The 19,314-nt window shown below is 40.9% G+C and overlaps 1 long non-coding RNA gene across 1 annotated transcript; it reads right to left on the bottom strand.

Moving 5' to 3' along the window:
* Nucleotides 1–6,052: 6,052 nt before the first annotated feature.
* On the bottom strand, nt 6,053–15,962 carry LOC132654915 (uncharacterized). The gene is made up of 3 exons (XR_009592516.1): nt 15,748–15,962; nt 10,549–10,648; nt 6,053–9,836 (listed from the first exon to the last, which is right to left on the bottom strand). It is a non-coding gene; the product is annotated as an uncharacterized LOC132654915 (long non-coding RNA).
* Between the last annotated feature and the right edge of the window lie 3,352 nt (nt 15,963–19,314).

Genomic DNA, 19,314 nt, shown 5'->3' with positions numbered 1-19,314 from the left:
TGTATTGAAGTGTATCCTTCAAGTACAAAGATGTAAAACTCATAAATGCAGAGTTGTTAGCATTTTCAAGAGGGACTAATTCATCTAACTGTCCTTGTGAGACATAACATTACCAAAGAAAATATTTCATGAGCCTTTTGGCATTGTGCTCTCATCCAAAGTAGTTTGCCGGTATTGCATTTCCATCTTTATGGAGGAAGTCGTGATGAATACGGGTCTTCTGACCTCCCCCACCCCACTGCATCTGTAAAATCTATGTCTGTTGTACGACACAGAGGCTGGCCATCATAAGTGCACTCTGCTTGGCATCTCCATGATTTATTTTTATTTTCTACTTTTGAACATGGCAGAGACTGTTCTGCCAAGAGGTAACACAAACAATGCTGCTGTGAACAAATCTGGAAAAAAAAAAAAGACCTGAACCTGTTTCCTTTGAGTATCAATCTAGGGCTACAGGCTTGGCACTATGTTCAACAAGGACAGAACATAAAAGTAAATTATTTTTCCACTTAAGTGGCTCTTTGAGCTCCAAGTTGAGTGACAGAGGTGAAAGAGTCTGTCTCGAATGGATAGGTAGCGAGTGATAGAGGAAAACGTCCATTAGCCTCTGCTTGCTTCCACTTACATGCATGTGGGCATCTGAACCCATTTACATATATGCGTACAGTCATAAGCCACATATACTCAAAACACGTTCTTGACAAAAGCTTGTGTGTAAGAGCAAGTTATATATTGCTAGATTATCTCAATTTCTGTTTCTATCATTTAATTATTTCTTTTGACAAATACAAATCTAACATTTTAATATATCAGTGATTTATATGCAATGATGAGGGGGTATTTTCTCATCTCAAGTTTAAAGTGAATGTTTTAAAGGATGGTTAAAAACACATATAGGTTATTTACAAAAAATATTCTTATGGAATCTTTGGGGTTTTGCTTTTTTCTTCCTTGTATTTCAATCTACACTCTCCACCTACTGTTTACATTCTGTATGATGTGTCGGGTGACAGGATTGAGGTTTTCCCATTATGTAAAATACTCAGGAACTTTCCATGAGTTCAGCTTCCTTCTAAACTTATTCATCTTTATCATACATCAACTGAGTGTAGAGAGAATTCATATGATTTTATTTATCGATTCCGTATTTTGTTCCATTGCCCCAATATTACTAAGACTATCCTAATCTCAATAAAGCAGGGTGTGTTTGATCACTGTATTATTCAGTTGATCTGTTGGGCATCCTCATTTCTAGTAAATATAGGGATGAGTCAGCCCCTCTCTGTGGAGAGTAGTGTTTTAATTGTATTTGCAGTCAGTTTATTAATGCTACTGGAAAAACATTCTTAAAATTCTGAGAATCAACATATGATAGAGCATAATTTTCAATGCAGTATGATTGATAAGATGTCATATTTCTACAATGAGCCATGCCATGTAATTTATGTATTTCTGGACTAGATTTTCTATTTTTATTTAAATTAATAAATAATTCTGTCATTATCTCTGTGTGTTGATCTGCAGTGTCCCTCTCTGGGATTACCTGCTGAACATTTTTGCCATGGGATTTGGTGGCTCTACACAATAAACTGATCATTTTTATTTTTCCTTTTCCCTGGAGCTCCTCTGAGTTGCTGTGAAATTGGTGAAATATCCCCAGTTACATTTTTGGAGCCCAAAGTTGACATTTTCTTTCTATAGGTGGATGTCTCAAGAAACATTGCATTGCAATGTTTCACCGCATTTACTTATTCACAGTTGTGAGAGTTTGCTTGTGTAGGCACATGTGTGGAAGCCCAAAAACAGCATTATAGAGGTGTCTCTCTCCTTTCAGCATGCAGATTCCAGAGGGATCAGAGCTCAGGCTGTTAGGTTCAGTGATTAAATGTGTCTTTGGTGATTGAGCCATCTCCCCAACCCAAGAAACATTTCTTTAAGTTGTTCATTAAGGCAATTTTTGCAGGTTCGTTTTTGTTTCAGAGAAACTCAAATTATCTGTGATACAGTATCCAACATGGAGCCATTCACAGACACACACATACACAATCACACACACACACACACACAATCACACACACACACACACACACATACACACATGCTTGTGCCCAACAAAATCAAGTGCAGACAGTGGTTAGAACAGCTAATGAGAGAACAAGAAAACAGAAACTATCCATTTTATTTTTTGTCTAGTTATATTTGAAGATAAAGGAGAAATTAGGAAGAACGATTCTTTGTTTCATCATATTTTATTCCAGCCTGGTTTACTCAAGAGACATCAATGAACAGACCTCCCACATGTCCTGAGAGTCAGGAAACTCAGAGAAGTACCATTTCCTGCCTGACCTTGTTTCTGCCTCTGTCTCATCACCCTGGTGGTAGCTTTATTGACAAACTTTCTTCCTCTCCATTCAATGATTTTGAGCAATAAAGAACACTCAGAAAGAATCCAGGGGCCCTTGACTGAGTGGCAAGCAATTGTGGGGCCCACAGTGGACAATGTTAGCAGGTCCCAGGACCTGGGTGTGAATGAAGGAGAAAGGGAGAGGGGCCTTGGTTCTGCTTTGCAATTTCAAAGTTTGTGCTACTCGAAGTGTCCAGCTGTTCATCATGATTATTTTTGCCCACATGATTTCATAAGAAGCAAAGGTAAGCTTGTTGTTGAAGCACTGTGTTTCTGCAGCATCAGCATCATTCTTGGAATATTCTCCATGGGTACTGGAAAAAATTAAGTTAACTCAAAGCTCAACCTTTATATTCTTTAGAGAACCGGATTCAGTCCCGACTCAATTACCACATCTAAAACCCAGATCCAGATTGGACTGGGACATTTAAAACCATGTCTGAAGCTGTCGCTGTTCGCTAAAGGCTGATGATGGCAAGCTTTAAGGAGTCTTCTGGGTGCTGCATGGTTTAAGTATGTTTCTTTGTGGCCAAGCTGTATGGCGGGAGACAGGCCCAGTGGTCTGTCCTCATGTCATGGGCCATCTGTGGGGACTAGTTTACCAGTCAATCAAGTAGCAGATAATGACGGGTGCCTGCTGTGGGTTAAGGACATGTTAGCCATTCTTGGGTTGGCTGCTCTCTGCATGCTTGTCAGGATTCTGCACATAAAATAGTGACATTTGGTTTAAATATAAGAAATTTTGAGTTGTTTCAGGATTCTTTTCTTACTTTAACTATATCTGAGGATGACTCCCAATGATATAATCTTGCATCCTTACAATAATATCGCCTACCATCAGAAAATAATAAAAACAAAATAAGCGCTATTAGAAATTTTAACTATTATTAAAAAAAAACTCAAATACTTGTGTTAAATAAGACTATACAATGGAGTAGATTGAACAAAATGTCCCTTTCTCGTGGCCTCAACATATATATGTAAAATGCATGTGTGTTACATACATGCTTTATTATATGGAACATAAGTATATTATATATAATGCATAGGAGCATATAACATATAAAACATAGAAATATATGATATATAAAATCCACAATATATTAATGTAACTTTTCTAGTGTGCTTCTCGGTTTCAATGATGTAAGGCTGACCAAAGGTTTGGGAAAAGAGGGCTTATTTGACTTCTAGGTTACAGTCTACAAGCCAGGGCAAGAACCTGGAGGCAGGAACTGAAGCAATGCCCATGGGTGAATGCTGCTTATCGACTCCCTTCTCCTGGCTTGTTCAGCTATGCTTTTCATACAGTCCGGCCCACCTGCCCAAGAACAGTACCAAATATAGAACAGGCCTTTCCGCCTCAATCAGCAACCCAGAAAACGTCCCACAAACACGGCCACATGCCGATCTGCTGGAGGCAATTCCTCAACTGAGATTTCCTCTTTCCCCATCTATTTCTACATTTGTGTTGAACTGACAAAAGTCAACTGTGACAATAATATTTTTTGTGCTGGAGATCCCAACCAAGAAGATGCCCACCTTGGTCGGTGTGCTCTCAGACTCAGCACCTTCTTGCATCAGCCTTTCACCCTGAGACGACGGGTTTGTCCCACCACACCCAGGCGAGGACATTCTCAGATAGGCTTATGACGGATTTTTAAAGGTTAATAATGAAACCTGCATGTGGGTTCATTCAATACCTATCTACACACCCTTTGCTACTTTTCATGGAAATTACTGTGCTCATTTGCTTTTGTTGCTGGACTTGTTTTTTTTTTTTTTTATTTTTTATGTTTTATGTAATGTTTGAGACTAACACTGTTGTGTAATGAGCTCTGAGTTATGTAGTGCTGGGCAGTAACATCGGATCCAAATGTACTATAATTCTTCACAGCTCGGTGAATTTCAGAGTCACACTGGGGATCTCCCCCTGTGAAGTTTTATGCTTTTGTCATTAGGTTGTGGCTGGTCTCATGTGCTTCAAAGCCAGTGTTGGACTGGGCAGTTTCCTTGGGAGGTCTGTAGGTCACTTTCTGTCTTCCCTGTGCCTCTTGATTGCATCTGAGTTCCTCGTCCAGACACAGCAAACAAGACTATTAGGTGAGACGGGAGGAGAAGAGTTTAGCTCTGGGCTAGGAAGCGACAACATGGTCACTTCAGTGATCTCTCACTCAAAGCAGTCACAGAGCCTGTCAGTGTACCCCAGGAGTAGACAGAGCTGCCATGTTCTGATGAGGACAGTCCAGTGATCTGTGGTCCTTACTAATCCAGCATGTGGCTTCAAGGTTCCAAGTAAACCTGACATTGTCAAAGCTGTTCCCTTTGCAGGCTGTCAATATGCAAATAATCCCTAATCAAAAGGTTGACTGCAGCTGCAGACCCCAAACGCAAAGTGTCCACCGTAGTGATGATCACTGATATTTCCTGTGATTTAACTAGCTTTTAATTCATGCTACTGTGCCATTTGCAAGTCAATTTAAGCCAATTTTCTGGGTCATATTTCATGACACACTTTAACAGACATTTTACCGCTGCCAAAGTGCAGAGCGCACAGCCATGTTCCTTGTTCTCTGCAGGACAAGTGATGCTTTTAAGGGGACAATGGTGATTTGTTTTTAATTCACACGATTAAATACAGTTGTTCTGAGTCCTCCTCGCTTGCTTTTGCGCAGGAAATAATTTTAATCCATTAAGAAGCATTCGCCACTGTTTTACTTTTTTCACCATGTAAATTCCGTTGCCGCCATCCTTATTTTAAAATATGGGAGGGATTTAAATGCAGCTCACCTTATTTTTTTTTATGTATTGCGCTTTTTTCTTTTTTTAAAAAATGTTTTGTTTTCTTTATTAATTACACTTTACTCACTTTGTATCCCCCCCCCCCCTTGGTTCCCTTCCTCCTTCTGTCCCAAACCCTCCCTTCCTCCACCCTCTGCATGCATGCCCCTCCCAAGTCCACTGATAGGGGAGGACTTCTTTTCCTTCCTTCTGATCCTAGTCAATTAGATCTCATCAGGAGTGGCTGCCTTGTCCTCTTCTGTGGCCTGGTAATGCTGCTTCCCCCTCAGGGAGAGGTAATTAAAGAGCAGGCCAATTAGTTCATGTCAGAGACAGTCCCTGTTCCTATCAAAATGGAACCTACTTGGATACTGAACTGCCATGGGCTACATCTGTGCAGGGGTCTTAGGTTATCTCCATGCATAGTCAATGGTTGGAGTATCAGTCTCAGGAAAGACGCCTGTGCTCAGATTTTTTGGTTCTGTTGCTCTGCTTGTGGAGTTCCTGTCCTCTCCAGATCTTACTGTTTCCCACTTCTTTGATAAGATTCCCTGCATTCTGCCCAAAGGTTGCCCATAAGTCTCAGTATCTACATTGATAGTCTGCAGGGCAGAGCTTTTCAGAGGTCCTCTGTGTCAGGCTCCTGACTTGTTCCCTTTTTCCTCCTTCTTCTGATGTCCAGCCTCTTTGCCTTTCTGGATAGGAATTGAGCATTTTAGCAAGAGTCCTCCCTCTTGATTAGTTTCTTTAGGTGTACAGATTTTAGTAGGTTTATCCTATATTATATGTCTATATGAGTGAGTGTATACTGTGTGCATCTTTCTGCTTCTGGGATAGCTCACTCAGGATGATCTTTTCCAGATCCCACCATTTACCTGCAAATTTCATGATTTCCTTGTTTTTTATTGCTGAGTAATATTCCATTGTGTAGATATACCACAATTTGTGCATCCATTCATCCACTGAGGGGCATCTGGGCTGTTTCCAGCTTCTGGCTATTACAACTAAGGCTGCTACAAACATGGTTGAACAAATGTCCTTACTGTGTACTTGAGAATCTTTTAAATATATGCCTAGGAGTGGTATAGCTGGATCTTGAGGAAGCGCTATTACTAGTTGTCTGAGAAAGTGCCAGATTGCTTTCCAGAGTGGTTGTACAAGTTTACATTCCCGCCAGCAGTGGAGGAGGGTTCCCCTTTCTCCACAACCTCTCCAGCATGTGTTGTCTCTTGAGTTTTTGATCTTGGCCATTCTGATGGGTGTAAGGTGAAATCTCGGGGTCATTTTGATTTGCATTTCCCTGATGGCTAATGGCAGCTCACCTTATTAAGGGTTGCACTTGTTCAGACTGAATGGCATGGCATGTTCCAGTATCAGTAACCTGAAGAAGTCCCTTTCCAGTTACAAATAAAATAGATTTCTTTTACAAGGGCTATTTGTTTGTTTTTTTGTTTGTTTTTTATTCTGTATCAATTATACTTTATTCACTTTGTATCCCCCCCTGTGGTTCCCTCCCTCCTCCACCCTCTGCATGCATGCCCCTCCCCAAGTCCACTGATAGGGGAGGTCTTCTTTTCCTTCCTTCTGATCCTAGTCAATTAGGTCTCATCAGGAGTGGCTGCAGTGTCTTTTTTCTGTGGCCTGGTAATGCTGCTTCCCCCTCAGGGGAGGTAATTAAAGAGCAGGCCAATCAGTTCATGTCAGAGATAGTCCCTGTTCCTATTACAATGGAACCCACTTGGATACTGAAGTGTCATGGGCTACATCTGTGCAGGGGTCTTAGGTTATCTCCATGTATAGTACTTAGTTGGAGTATCAGTCTCCGGAAAGACCCCGGTGCTCAGATTTACTGCCATACAGACTATCAATGCAGATGCTGAGACTTATGGGCAACCTTTGGGCAGAGTGCAGGGAATCTTATGAAAGAAGTGGGAAGCAGTAAGATCTGGAGAGGATAGGAACTTCACAAGGATAGCAACAGAACCAAAAAATCTGAGTACAAGGGCTATTTGTATATGTGTGTGTGCGCGCATAGTATAGGTAAGGATAAGGTCTGTGTGTACATGTATAAGATAGATAGATAGAGAGAGAGAGAGTCAGGTGCCATGACATAAGTGTAGAAGTCAGAGGACATTCTTGCATGTCATTCTTGACCTTCCATCTAGCTTGAGGCAAAGTCTTGTTAGCCATTGCATATGATGGACAAGTTGGTCCATGAGCTTCGCAGGCAATTTCTTGTCTCTATCCCCAACTTGCCACAGGATCACTAGCATTACAGATGTGCACTGCTGTGCATGGCTTTCTGTAAGCTCCAAAGTCAGTTTCTCATACTTCCATGGGAAACACACTGCCAGCTAGCTCATTTTTTCCATCCCTGCTTCTTGAGTTAAAACAAATGTTGTTGCATGCCTAAGGAGCACTGCACATGATTCTTGTACTGTCTTTTAGATCTTGTCAGGGGAAAAGTTGTGAAGTTATAAACAATATCTGTGCATCTGTTTTGCTTTTGATTAAGGTCTATGGCTGATTCGTGCAGACACAGGTTTTCCTAGGATATCACTAACAACCACAGGACCTGTAAGAGGAGCATAGGGTAGAGCGGGCTTGGAAAGCCAAGTGTGAACGGCAGCCCCTGAGCACCAGATCTGATGTGTATCAGAGTTGCACTCCCTCAGCAACGCTGGCTGTCTCTGGGCTGTGTAACACCTCATGGGTGGACTTCCTATGTGGTTTCTTAAGACTGAGTAATGACTAGTGAATAAATATTTCAGGTATTCAAATTCCAACTTAATGAAAAATTAAAAAGGAAAGATGAACTGCTAAGGCAGTTCAAGAATGGAACAGAATCTTTTAGGAGCTGAGTAACTTCTTTTCAGAGAGGAGTTTTGGCAGGACCTGGCGGGTCATGAATTGTACTGGGGCCGTGAGAGGACGATGACCTGATGGCCCATGCCAATTCTCAGTGGTGCTTTTCTCCTCAGAGCTCAGGAACACGGAGGGTTCCAGATTTGGTCCTCTACCCACTTATGATGAATCCGCAAGTCTTCCCTAGTCCACGGCCAGACTCTGAGATCACACCTGAGAGTCCGACCTGGGGATCCCAGCCTGTGGGTGTTGCTGTCTACACTCAAGGTGGGCTGTTTCCTCCTCAGTTAAGCTTTTCCGGAAACACCCACATGGACACACTCAGAGGCCCCTTTCGAAGGTGACTGCAGGTTCAGTCGAGGCGACAATTCGGATGAACCATCTCACTCCGTGAGAGAACAGGCTCCCCCGTCACAAGAACACCAGGGACTCCGTCAGGAAACCCGGACAGTTTATTTCACAGCTTTGCAGAAGCAGCATCAGCTCAGAATGGAGGGCTCACTGCTTGAGGGCCAAGAAGCATCCTCACAACCCTGGCGCAGGCCCCGCCTCCCTCTAATACTGAGTGACCAGGGGGGTACAATCGTTGCCATCATGTCAATCTGATCTTTCCTCTGCCACTTACAGGTCACGTGTGGGTTCGTCTCTAAATTATACGTCCTGAGTATTTGAAATCTTGCCAGCTGCATGACCTTCTCAGATCTGCAGGTCTCCAGGCGAGCTTGACTGTTGGTGGTTCTCTGCATTTCTAGTTTAGGTGGGTGGAGCATACTAGACTAGCAGAGCTTGAGTGGGGTAGAGCCGACTTAGCAGGCTGGCAGAACCCATGAGTCTTGTTCATCTCTAGCTGGAACTAAGCTGACTCAAGGTAGTTCTGATTTCGATAATGAACTATCAGATTTCATTTTTAGCCTCTCAATGCACTCTCACTGTTTTGTTTCAAGACAGGGCTTATCTGTGTAGCCTTGGCTGTCCTGGGCTCCCTTTGTAGACCAGGCTGGCCTCAGACTCACAGAGATCCACCTGCTTTTCCCTCCTTGAGTCCTGGGATTACATTCGTGTGCCATGGTGCCCAGGTACGCCCAGGTATTTTATCTTTTGCTCACTAACCTCTGAGTTGTGTGGATATAGAGACTTGAAACTCCTTGCTCTATCTGAGTCTATAGTACAGACCCAAGTCCAGAGAAATATATATATATAATGTATGTATGTATGTATGTATGTCGGGTCCCTTGTAAAATGAATTAACAAAGTTCATTTTGTTCTAAATGACGGTCTTGGCCATCACAGCTTCTGAGTGACCACTAGGAAGTGCCATGCTTTCAGAAATAATGCCTTCAACACATCTGGACTGCAAGGTATCAGGATTCACAGACATGCCGGAAAAGCAATTTTCAGGAATGCTAAAAGCTAAAACTGAAGGACTGCATAGGTCTCTGTCTTCTAGAACCTTCCAGGATGGGGGTGGGGAGAGCAGAGAGGGCTTCTGTGTTCCTCTCAGATTTAAATCTGTTATCAAATAACTCACAGCTCCTCTTTCTTCACTCTGCATGTCAACATCTTTACTTGTGCCGTGTTCTTCAGCTAGCTTTCAGTTCTCCTGGTTTTGTGGGGATTGTTTGCGTCTTCGTCTTTTATGAGTTTATACAGTCCGAATCCCTGCTGTCAAAGCTGCTTTTCTAACCCATCAGTTTGACTGTCTATATCTTGCCTGAGTCGTTCCCACTGCATCTATATCTTTCTTCCTTCATTTTGTATAGACGTGTGTCTCTGTGCGTTGTTCTTCAAACTGAAAATGTAAACAGCCTAGTTATGATCTTGTGCAGTTTCCAGGACCCATACCAATGAAGGGCACATAGATCTGAGGCTGGTAAGACACCATACCTGTGACATCTCCTTTTATCAGAGCCCAGCCTACAGGGCATTCACCAAACTGGGCCACTTTAGATTTCAAGGCAGCAGGGAGCACATACTAAAATTCATATGGTCTAGTTTTCCTGTCTCTCTTAGGAGGCATCATTGAGGGATATTTAAGAAACACTTATAAAGAAAAACCTAAGACCCAATCAGATGACTCTTTCGCTGACCTAAAACTTCATCGGCACATCTAGGTAGTAGAAAAAAAAAATCTTCTCTCCATCTTCCTCTCCCTTTCTTCTTTCTCTCTCATTCCTTCTCTTCTCTCTTCCTTTCTGTCTTTCTCTCTCCCCTTCTCTCTTTCTCTCTCATTCCTTCCACACTCACTCCAGTGAACAAGGGGGTGTGGGGAAGTAGACTTAGGATGGCCTCAAACACATGTTCCTGCTTCACCCTCCCAATAACAGGGATTACAGCTATCCACCCTGAAGCCTAGCTTCTCTCAGAAAATAGTGAGTCTCCAGGGAAATTAAAGACAGTAAAGTGTTGAGATATAAAGACATTAGAGGAAACTGTGGCCTCTGTCAACTAGACAATGGGTCACAGTTAGCCCCGACTAGATGCTCAGAAAGCCACATACGTACATAGGCAAGTCTGGCTGCTACAGCTTGACTATGCTTTATGCCCCGAGTGTTCTTGTGATGGTCACCTGACCTTCAGTGCGCCTTGTTCAGACAGTGGAACCTTTAAGAAAGAAGATGTTAGGCCCTTCCATCAAAACAGACCTCATAGCAAGGAAACATTTTAGGGATAAAGAAAGACATTATGTGTGGAAAAGAATGACTAAACTGCAACAGTATAGCAATATGTGTGTACCAAAAGAAAACTTGTGAAACTGTGAAGCAGACACTGATGGAAAGAAATATAAGGTTAAATAAATAAATAAATAAATAGATAAATTATCATAGTTAGAGGCTCTCAGCTTATTTTCAGTAACTGGCAGATTCAGTCAACCCTTGGAAAACCAAAAAGGATTCACTCACACTGAACTGCCTCACCTATCAGCAGGATCTAATTGACATACAGATGTCCATGGAACACAGTTCATTCAACATTAGTGGATACACACTCTTCTTACCCATAACCATGCTAAGCCTGAGAACCTGTTCTAATGAATTTTGGCAAATGGAAATCACATAAAATATTCTGTTAATCACAATATAATTAAGGACACATCTGTTACAAGCTGAGAAACACAAAAATAATTTTGGAGAAATGAATAACATATTTATAAATAAAAACTGGTGAATGAAAAAGATCTCTGGAGAAACTTAAAAATGCTTTGGTCATATATACGTGTGTGTGTATATAACATGTATATATTTATATACATATATAATTAAAATTAAATTAATACAAAGTGGTCAACTCAATATTCAGTGAGAATTTTGTAGAGTAATGGATTCCTGTTTTGAAAAGTAAGAACAATGAAAACTTGCCAAGAAACAAAGCACTAATAAACTTTTTTAGGGAACAAGAAAAAGAAAATCGCAAAAGAAAGAATAAGAATAAAACTGAGAGCAGAAATTACTGAGTATCAAAACCAAGAAATAAATAAGTAAAACAACAGGGAGACAGAGAGGTGACCTGCTATTAGGAGTGCTTGCTTCTCCTGCAGAAGACCTGAGTTCTGTTCCAGACCCCATGATGGGTGGTTCACAACCACCTATAATTCTGGATCCAGAGAATCTAATGCACTCTACCTACCTCTGCAGGCATCCTTCACACATGAAAATTTAAAAAGTCACAGAAGAAAATACCTGAACAGAGTATAACCTTTCAAAGCTTAGAGTAACAGGCCCAGGCAAGTGCATTGATGAATTCTTCCAAACATCTAAACAAAGAAAACATACAATTTTCTAAAAGCTTTTTCAGAAATAGAAAAAGAGAAGAGTCTCATTCCATAACGCCAGGATATCCTATTTCTAAAACTAGATGAAAACAAGAAAATAGATAGAGCAAATTTCCTGTGAGTATAATTTGCAGAAACCAAACAAAATGTTTGCAGATAGATGATGATATATGCAGAGAGTTACATGTAATAGTCAGCTATGGTCGGTTATAACTCGTCGTATCCACAAGTTGAAATATCCATAGAACTGTCTGTAGTAGTCTGAATACTTTGGAGGCTATGGCAGAGAGTCACAAGTTTCAGGCCAGCTTAGTCCTGTACAAGGAGGCCTTGTCCCTCCAAGAAAAACTTAAAGAAAATAAAAAAAACTTTGAAGAGGTGGTTGGTGATTTAGGATTTGGATCATTGCAAGGAGGTAAAGGCTGAGAAGTTTGTACAGAGGTAGAAAGGTTGATTTTGTACAGTGCTCCTGACAGGAAGGGGATTCACTTGTTGTCTAAATATATATACATCATCATAAATATTGGTATGATTAATGTCTATAGTAGGACATTGGATATATCAATTACTAATCCAGGTTAACTGGGGCAGATGGTTAGTTAGTATATTTTTGCTATTAATATGGAGAATTAAGCACAGATTTTATCAATATGGAAGTGAGAAATGAATCCTTAAATGTCAGTTTTATAGGAATATTGAAGCAAGAACACTAATTTGGTGAAAGATAGCAGAAGATTAGAGATCTTCAGCATAAGAGACAAGGTATTTCAAGGAGTAGGATCTACAGTTATAAGTAGGCTCAACAGAGAATAACATCTGTTAAGATGAGAAAAATCTCATTTTGTTATATGCTGACTGTAATAAAGCACACAGAAATGAAATTTATCTATGGTATGATGTTGGGTAACAAATGTCCTCTGAGTTGAAATGTTCCACCTTTCAGGGAAGCTCAAGACTCAGGAAACAAACACCTCGCAAGTGTCGGGAACCCCCTGAAACTTATCAAGTACACAAGGCTCCTCCCTTTCCCCAAAGACTGTTTTTGAGAGAAGACTCTCTTAGTTGTTAAATATCCTGAAAGTTTTGTGGAAGGCTCCAAGCTTCCAGTTTTCCTGAATTTCTCTCATTGGAGTAAGTGTTCAGTGATTTGGCTGCTTCTGTGTCTCCACATTCCTAGAAGTAACCTCAGTAAAAGTCATTGGTTGACAAAGTTGAACTCTGGTGTTGTTCTTACCTTGATCTGTCAATTCCCTACCTGTGGTGAGTAGACATTTGTTTAGGTCTCCTAGGAATAGCCTCACACAATATATGGATATGGAGGTTATTGGGTAGGGATAGATAGGAATTTGCAAAGATTCTCTTCTAATTTTTTGTGTTTGTTAATTAAGTAGGATAATCACAATCCAGCAGGTAAGGGTGGGAAAGAAAATGCTTCAGGGTATTGAAGACAACTTAGATGAGAATGGCAGATTGTAAGTGCAAAGAAAGTAAAGTTTAAGCTTGATTCATGATACCTCATCAGGTCACAAGGCTCATTTCTCACCCTTTCTCAAAGCTCCAAAGACCAAGTCATAAACTCTGAGCCATAAACTCTGAGCCATAGGAGCTGTTCTAGACCCTGCAAGTCATAAGTGACAGCCATTGAAGTACTAATAATATAGAGGAAACAAAAAGAGATCTCCCTAAGGGCTTCTTCTGGTGAATCCTTTATAAGGGTAGTTTGTTTTCTTGAGACTTATGTGGAAATGACATTCCCATTTGAAATGCTAAGAGGTGAGCCTAGGTGGGGCTTTAAGATGTGAAGTAGGTTCTGCCCTCAGGAATAAATTGTGTAGTGAAGAGTAAGTAGATCCTCTAGGGTGATATTCCTGCAATGCCCATCTCATCTAAGTCTGCTGTGTTCTCCTTATCTCCCACCATCTGATGTGCTGCGCTGTCTTGGGACTCTATCAAAGAAAAGCTATAACTTCCCTCAACCTTGAAGAAAGATGAAAAGAAGCCAACATAAAACTCTTCTGATATAAGGGATTGTGCCTAGTCTTATTGTATCTTGTTATGTATATTGTATCAGTGTTCACATCTCTGCCCTCTCCTGAAGGGAAAAGGAGAAGTAGTAGATCTCGGGGAGAGAAGTGGGACTAGGAGGGATGGAGAGAAGAAAAACTGTTGTCGATATATATAATTAAAAAGCAAAAGAAATTTGGCCCAATGTTTGGCCGTGAGTCTCACTATCTATTTCTAACTGTTGCTAGATGGATTCTCTAAGAGGACAACTCTGGTAGGCTCCTGTCTGCAAGCATATCAGAATCTCATTAATAGAGATAAGGGTTGGCTTTCTTCCATGGGGTAGGTCATAGGGTTGGGCCCCTCATTGGTTGGACTTTTTTTTTCTTTCAGTCTCTGCTCTGTCTGTTTTATCTTTGTCCCTGTGTGTCTTGCAGGTAGGGTAAGTTTTGGACTGATGTTTTTATGGGTGGGTTGGTGATCTCCTCTGTCCACTAGGACTCTTGTTTAGATAAAGGGTGTCCTCTTCAGTCTCCATGGCCCCTGCTATGAGAAGTCTTAGCTAGAGTCCCCCACATATCCTCCCAGAGTCCTAGGAGTCTACTGGAAAGGGGATGGGGGGAGGATAAATTGACCTAGAGGTGACAAAACCTCCACAAGAAGACCATCAGAAGTATTTACCCAGGGCCCAGTAGGCCTATGGAGTCTGAAGTTTCAACCAAAGACAATGCATTGTCTGCACCTAGGTCCTCTATGTGTAAGTAGCCAATGGGCATCTCAGGCTTCATGTGAAGGGAGCAGGGGATATCTCTGACATGGACTATGATACCTGCTTTTTTGATCACCTCCCCCTGATGGGACTGCCCTACCAGGCTACAGGGTAGGAAGACAAATTCAGTCCTCATGGAATAGATGAGCTGGAGTGTCTGGGGGGGGGCCTCCCTATTCTAAGAAATAGGGAAGATACAGGGGGAGAGTGAACCTGGGAAGAGGGGGAAGGGGCCTAGGATGAGATGTAAATTGAATTAATTAATTTAAAAAAAACACAAAAGAAACAAACTCTTCTCTTTATAAATTACCCAGTCTATGTGATCATGTGATCAGAAGTGAACAAATGGGCTGTCACAGGCAAACACAAACTAGTCCCAGATTCCAAAAAAAAAAAAAAAAAAAACCAAACAAACAAAAAAAAAAACCAGGAAACATTTGTTGCCTATATGAATCACAAATATCATTTTAAGAATGGAGTCCTGCTTTTACAGTATTTCAAAAATGTATGCAGTAATGTAAAGACTCTAGACCTATTCATAATTCAATTATATCTGACCGGCAACATGTGTTGCAACATGTGTTTTGAGCTGAAGAACTAGGCTTCTAATTTGAAAGTCATTCTGTGAAGTTGGTTGCCTCTTTCAAGATAGAAAATCATCTCAAAATCTAAAACAGAATTGGAAATATGAATGTAAGTGAGTATTGATGGAGACAACAGAGGAGATGAGAAGCAAACCCAAATTCACCTTGCTGAGCAGACCAGTTAAGAAGGGGCTTTAAGATGAGGATCTGCAGCAGTGTGAGAGCAGCCAGCATTCACATCTATGATTCTTGATACCATTTCATTTCTGCCGCTGTGAGTTGAGATAATACCCTGACCAAAAACAACCTAAGGAGGAAAGTGATTCATCCATCATCATGGGGAAGTCAAGGCAGGACCTTCACCCAGCTAGTCACATCACATCACCCACGATCAAGAGCAGAGACAAATAAACACATACCTTCTTGCTTTCCTGCTTGGATAATTGCACGTAACTTGATTTCTCCATTCTTATACAGTCCAGAGCTCCAAACCCAGAAATGATACCACTGTGTTCAGGCTGGATGGCATCACATCTGTTAAGACAGCCCCCCACAGACATGACCAAAAACTCACCTGGCTTTGATAACCTCTCATTGAGACTCTCTTCACAGGTGATCCTAGGTTGTGTACTTTGAGAATTAAAATCAATCAACACAGATCTAGAGTCCCAAGTGTCTTCAAAAACTTCAAGATATGACTGTGAGCAAACAAAATTCCCTAATCATAAATCTTTTCTGATGACATTTTTTAACAGACCCTTCTCTGAGTTAACAGACATCACTTTTATGGCTCAGAAGTAGCAAAAAATTCCACTAGTCCATCTTAGAGCTGATGTCATTTCAAGCATGATTGAATAGAAATTCAATCTGAGGACTACTTAGGAACCCAGTTTCTGAAATTTTCTCTCAGGAAAGAATCCAAAAGGAAATATAACATTTGAAGATGAATTTTCTTTCATGATTTAATAATAGACTCAAGGAATTGAAGAACATTTAAATGTCTGGTGGTAATACAGCGGGTAACCATATGGAGTATATATGTATGGAAGCAGAGGCTGAAGAGAGGGTGGCCAGAAGATAAAAAGCTGTGTTTGAGGCTTCAAGGGCAGATGGCATTCTGGGGATGACACTAAAAAGACAAAACTGGAAGCAGACTGAAGGAGTCACGAAAATCTATGTAAAAATATGTTATATGTTGTCAGGGTAAAGTTGTAGGAGGTCCAAAAGAGCAACATTCTATGAGGCTGAAAGATGGACATTTTGTTCAAAGGCCAGCCAAGACTGAAGAGCCATCAGTAGATGGACTACTTGCCAAGGACATTTCTCTAAGCAGCTTACTTTCACGAAATCTTATAATCAAAAGAATAGATATGGAAACTAACATTACAAATTCCAAAACTTTAGCTTGGGAACATTAAACAGATGAATGACTTAAAAAAAAAATTCTTTGAGGACTTGGACAATTTCTAAATTCAAAACAGACAAAGCAAAAGCCAATAAATAAAATATTCACTTACTATTATCTTTTAAATTATTATGAATTATAAAAATATGTAAATGTATTTGAAGAATACTATTTGTATGATTGCTACCTCCTGGTAGCTACTTGGCATGACTACTAAATTGAGTCATTAGATTTCTGTCCACTGCTTTTCCCTGTCTGGAGAAAAGTATAATCAAAGATTGTGATCAATATAAAAACAGTTGGATAACTGCAGATAAATATTAAGATGAATTAAAGACCTTCAGTCAGTGTGATGACTAATATTGATTATCAACTTGATAAGATCAGTAGTCACCCAGGGGACAAACCTCTAAACAGGTTTTCAAGAAGAGAGTGTCTTCTTTAAATGTTAGGTTTACTCCTATGTATGAGTGTTTTGCCTGCATATATGTATAAGGACCACACCTGTGCCTGTGGCTGTGCCTCACAATACTGCTGGGAACCAATCCAGGCCCTCTGCAAGAATGACAAGCGTCCTTAGTTGCTAAGCCATCTCTCCAGCCCCTGTGAAAGGTCTACTAGGTTGAATTAATAGAGATGAAGAAAATGGCCTAAACATGGACAGTACCAGCACATGGCCCAGAACCATCAACTGTGGTAAAAAAAAAAAAAAAAAAAAAAAAAGAAAAGAAAGAAAGAAAAGAAAAGAAAGCTCCACAAGGAAAGCAGCAGAACTAAAAAATCTGAGCACAGGGGTCTTCCCTGAGACTGATACTCCAACCAAGTAGCATGCATGGAGATAACTTAGAACCCCTGCACAGATGTAACCCATGGCAGTTCAGTCTCCAAGTGGGTTCCATAGTAATGGGAACAGGGACCGCCTCTGACATAATCTGATTGGCCTGCTCTTTGATCACATCCCCCTGAAGTAGGAGCAGCCTTACTCGGACACAGAGGAAGACAATGCAGCCACTCCTGATGAGACCTAATAGACTAGGATCAGAAGGAAGGAAAAGAAGACCTCCCCTATCAGTGGGCTTGGGGAGGGGCATGTGTGGAGAAGGGGGAGGAAGGGAGGGATTAGGAGGGGAGGAGGGAGGGAGCTACAGGGATACAAAGTGAATAAAGTGTAACTAATAATAAAAAATTTAAAAAAAAACTTAAAAAAAAGAGAAAGTAGCATGAGCACCAAAGTTCATCACCCTCTGTTTGCTGGGTGTGTATGCTAAGTGATCAGATGCTTCGTGCTCCTCATACAATGCCCCCTCCCCCATCATAATGACTATGCCTTCGACGTGTGAATCAAAGCAAATGCTTCTTCCTTTAAGTTGATTCTTGAAGTCTGTTTGATCACAGAAATGTGAAAAGTTAATACAGTGTGAGTGTTCGTTTGCTTAGGAAGTTATTATAGTGTCTGTAGACTGTTTAATAGGGTATGTATTATTATATATACAATTAATTCGCTTTTAAAGCTACAGGTAAGAGTTTAAAAATACAGCCTCTACTTGTGTGTAGATACCTCTACAAATCTAGAAATACACAGGCATATTGCTGAATTGTTAATTGAAAATTATTATCTGGGCAACTAAGTTAAAATATTTACTTTCTGCTAGATTTTGTACCTAAAACTTTCATTCTTGACTCTCAATAATTTATTTCTAAATCATTAAGTATATTTGTTCCTTAAAAGGATTAAATCAAAATCTCAGTACCAGGCATGGGAAACCTCTATTCTAGTCGTTGGTCAGAGAAGTGCACGTGACCCCTCCACCCCCAAACAATATAGGCTATGGCTGTTGAACTTGGTTGCCTCTCAGGGGTTGTAGGTAAGTCTCCATTGATGAAGATAGTACTCACTTCAGACACAGGACCCAGAGGATTCAAGCTGGATCTCTCCTGAAAGCCTCTTCCACTTTGAAAGTGCCAGTACTTGGAAGTACTATGTAAGCTGCCAAGGGAAATGAGGAATCAATAATCCTGATCAACTGTGATGCCTATGAACTGCAACAAGGACCAACATGGCAAGATATCCCTAAAAGTGCAGTAGTGGCACTTGTTTATTGGACTTAAGATCCACTCAGTAGGAGAAAAATCATGTCTGGAACTAGAAACATAGCCAGCTACCTGGGGTTAGCATGGCCGTGGATCTGAGAGCAGAACCTACCGCTACAATGTCAGGAGACCTCCCCAATTCCTGACTGCATCCTACGCTTTATCCTTATACTCACAGGTGAGCGTAGCTCTCAGCCCTCATCGAAGATGCTTCCCTTCAGACTATCACAGACCGTCCTTAACTGGTGATCAGGAGCCCAGCTACAGTGGATACATCTATAACAGGCTCTTACACCTAGTGCCCAGGGAACATTTCAGAAAAAAGGGACAGAAAGATTGAAAATGCCAGATGACCAGGAAGTCTATGGTGAGAGTGCATCTCCTAGAGAGGGCAGGAAAATCCACTCTGTGATACCTTAATACTATGGCTTCCTAAACAAGGCCTAAACGATGACAGCATCAATAAACATGCTCATGCAGGAGGAAATCTCATCAGGTCTCACTCCTGGACAAAGAACTATGAGCAACTAGTGACTACTGAGAGGGGCAGAATTAGTCTCTCTGAGTGTAGCAAGCCATAAAACCATATCCATGAAAGCCACACTAAAGGGACTCAGCAGATTATATGTATCCATATATATGCAT

The sequence above is a fragment of the Meriones unguiculatus genome, chromosome 6 (assembly GCF_030254825.1).
Source record: "Meriones unguiculatus strain TT.TT164.6M chromosome 6, Bangor_MerUng_6.1, whole genome shotgun sequence".
In the NCBI taxonomy this organism is placed as follows: domain Eukaryota; kingdom Metazoa; phylum Chordata; class Mammalia; order Rodentia; family Muridae; genus Meriones; species Meriones unguiculatus.
This window is presented reverse-complemented; position numbering and strand designations above follow the sequence as displayed.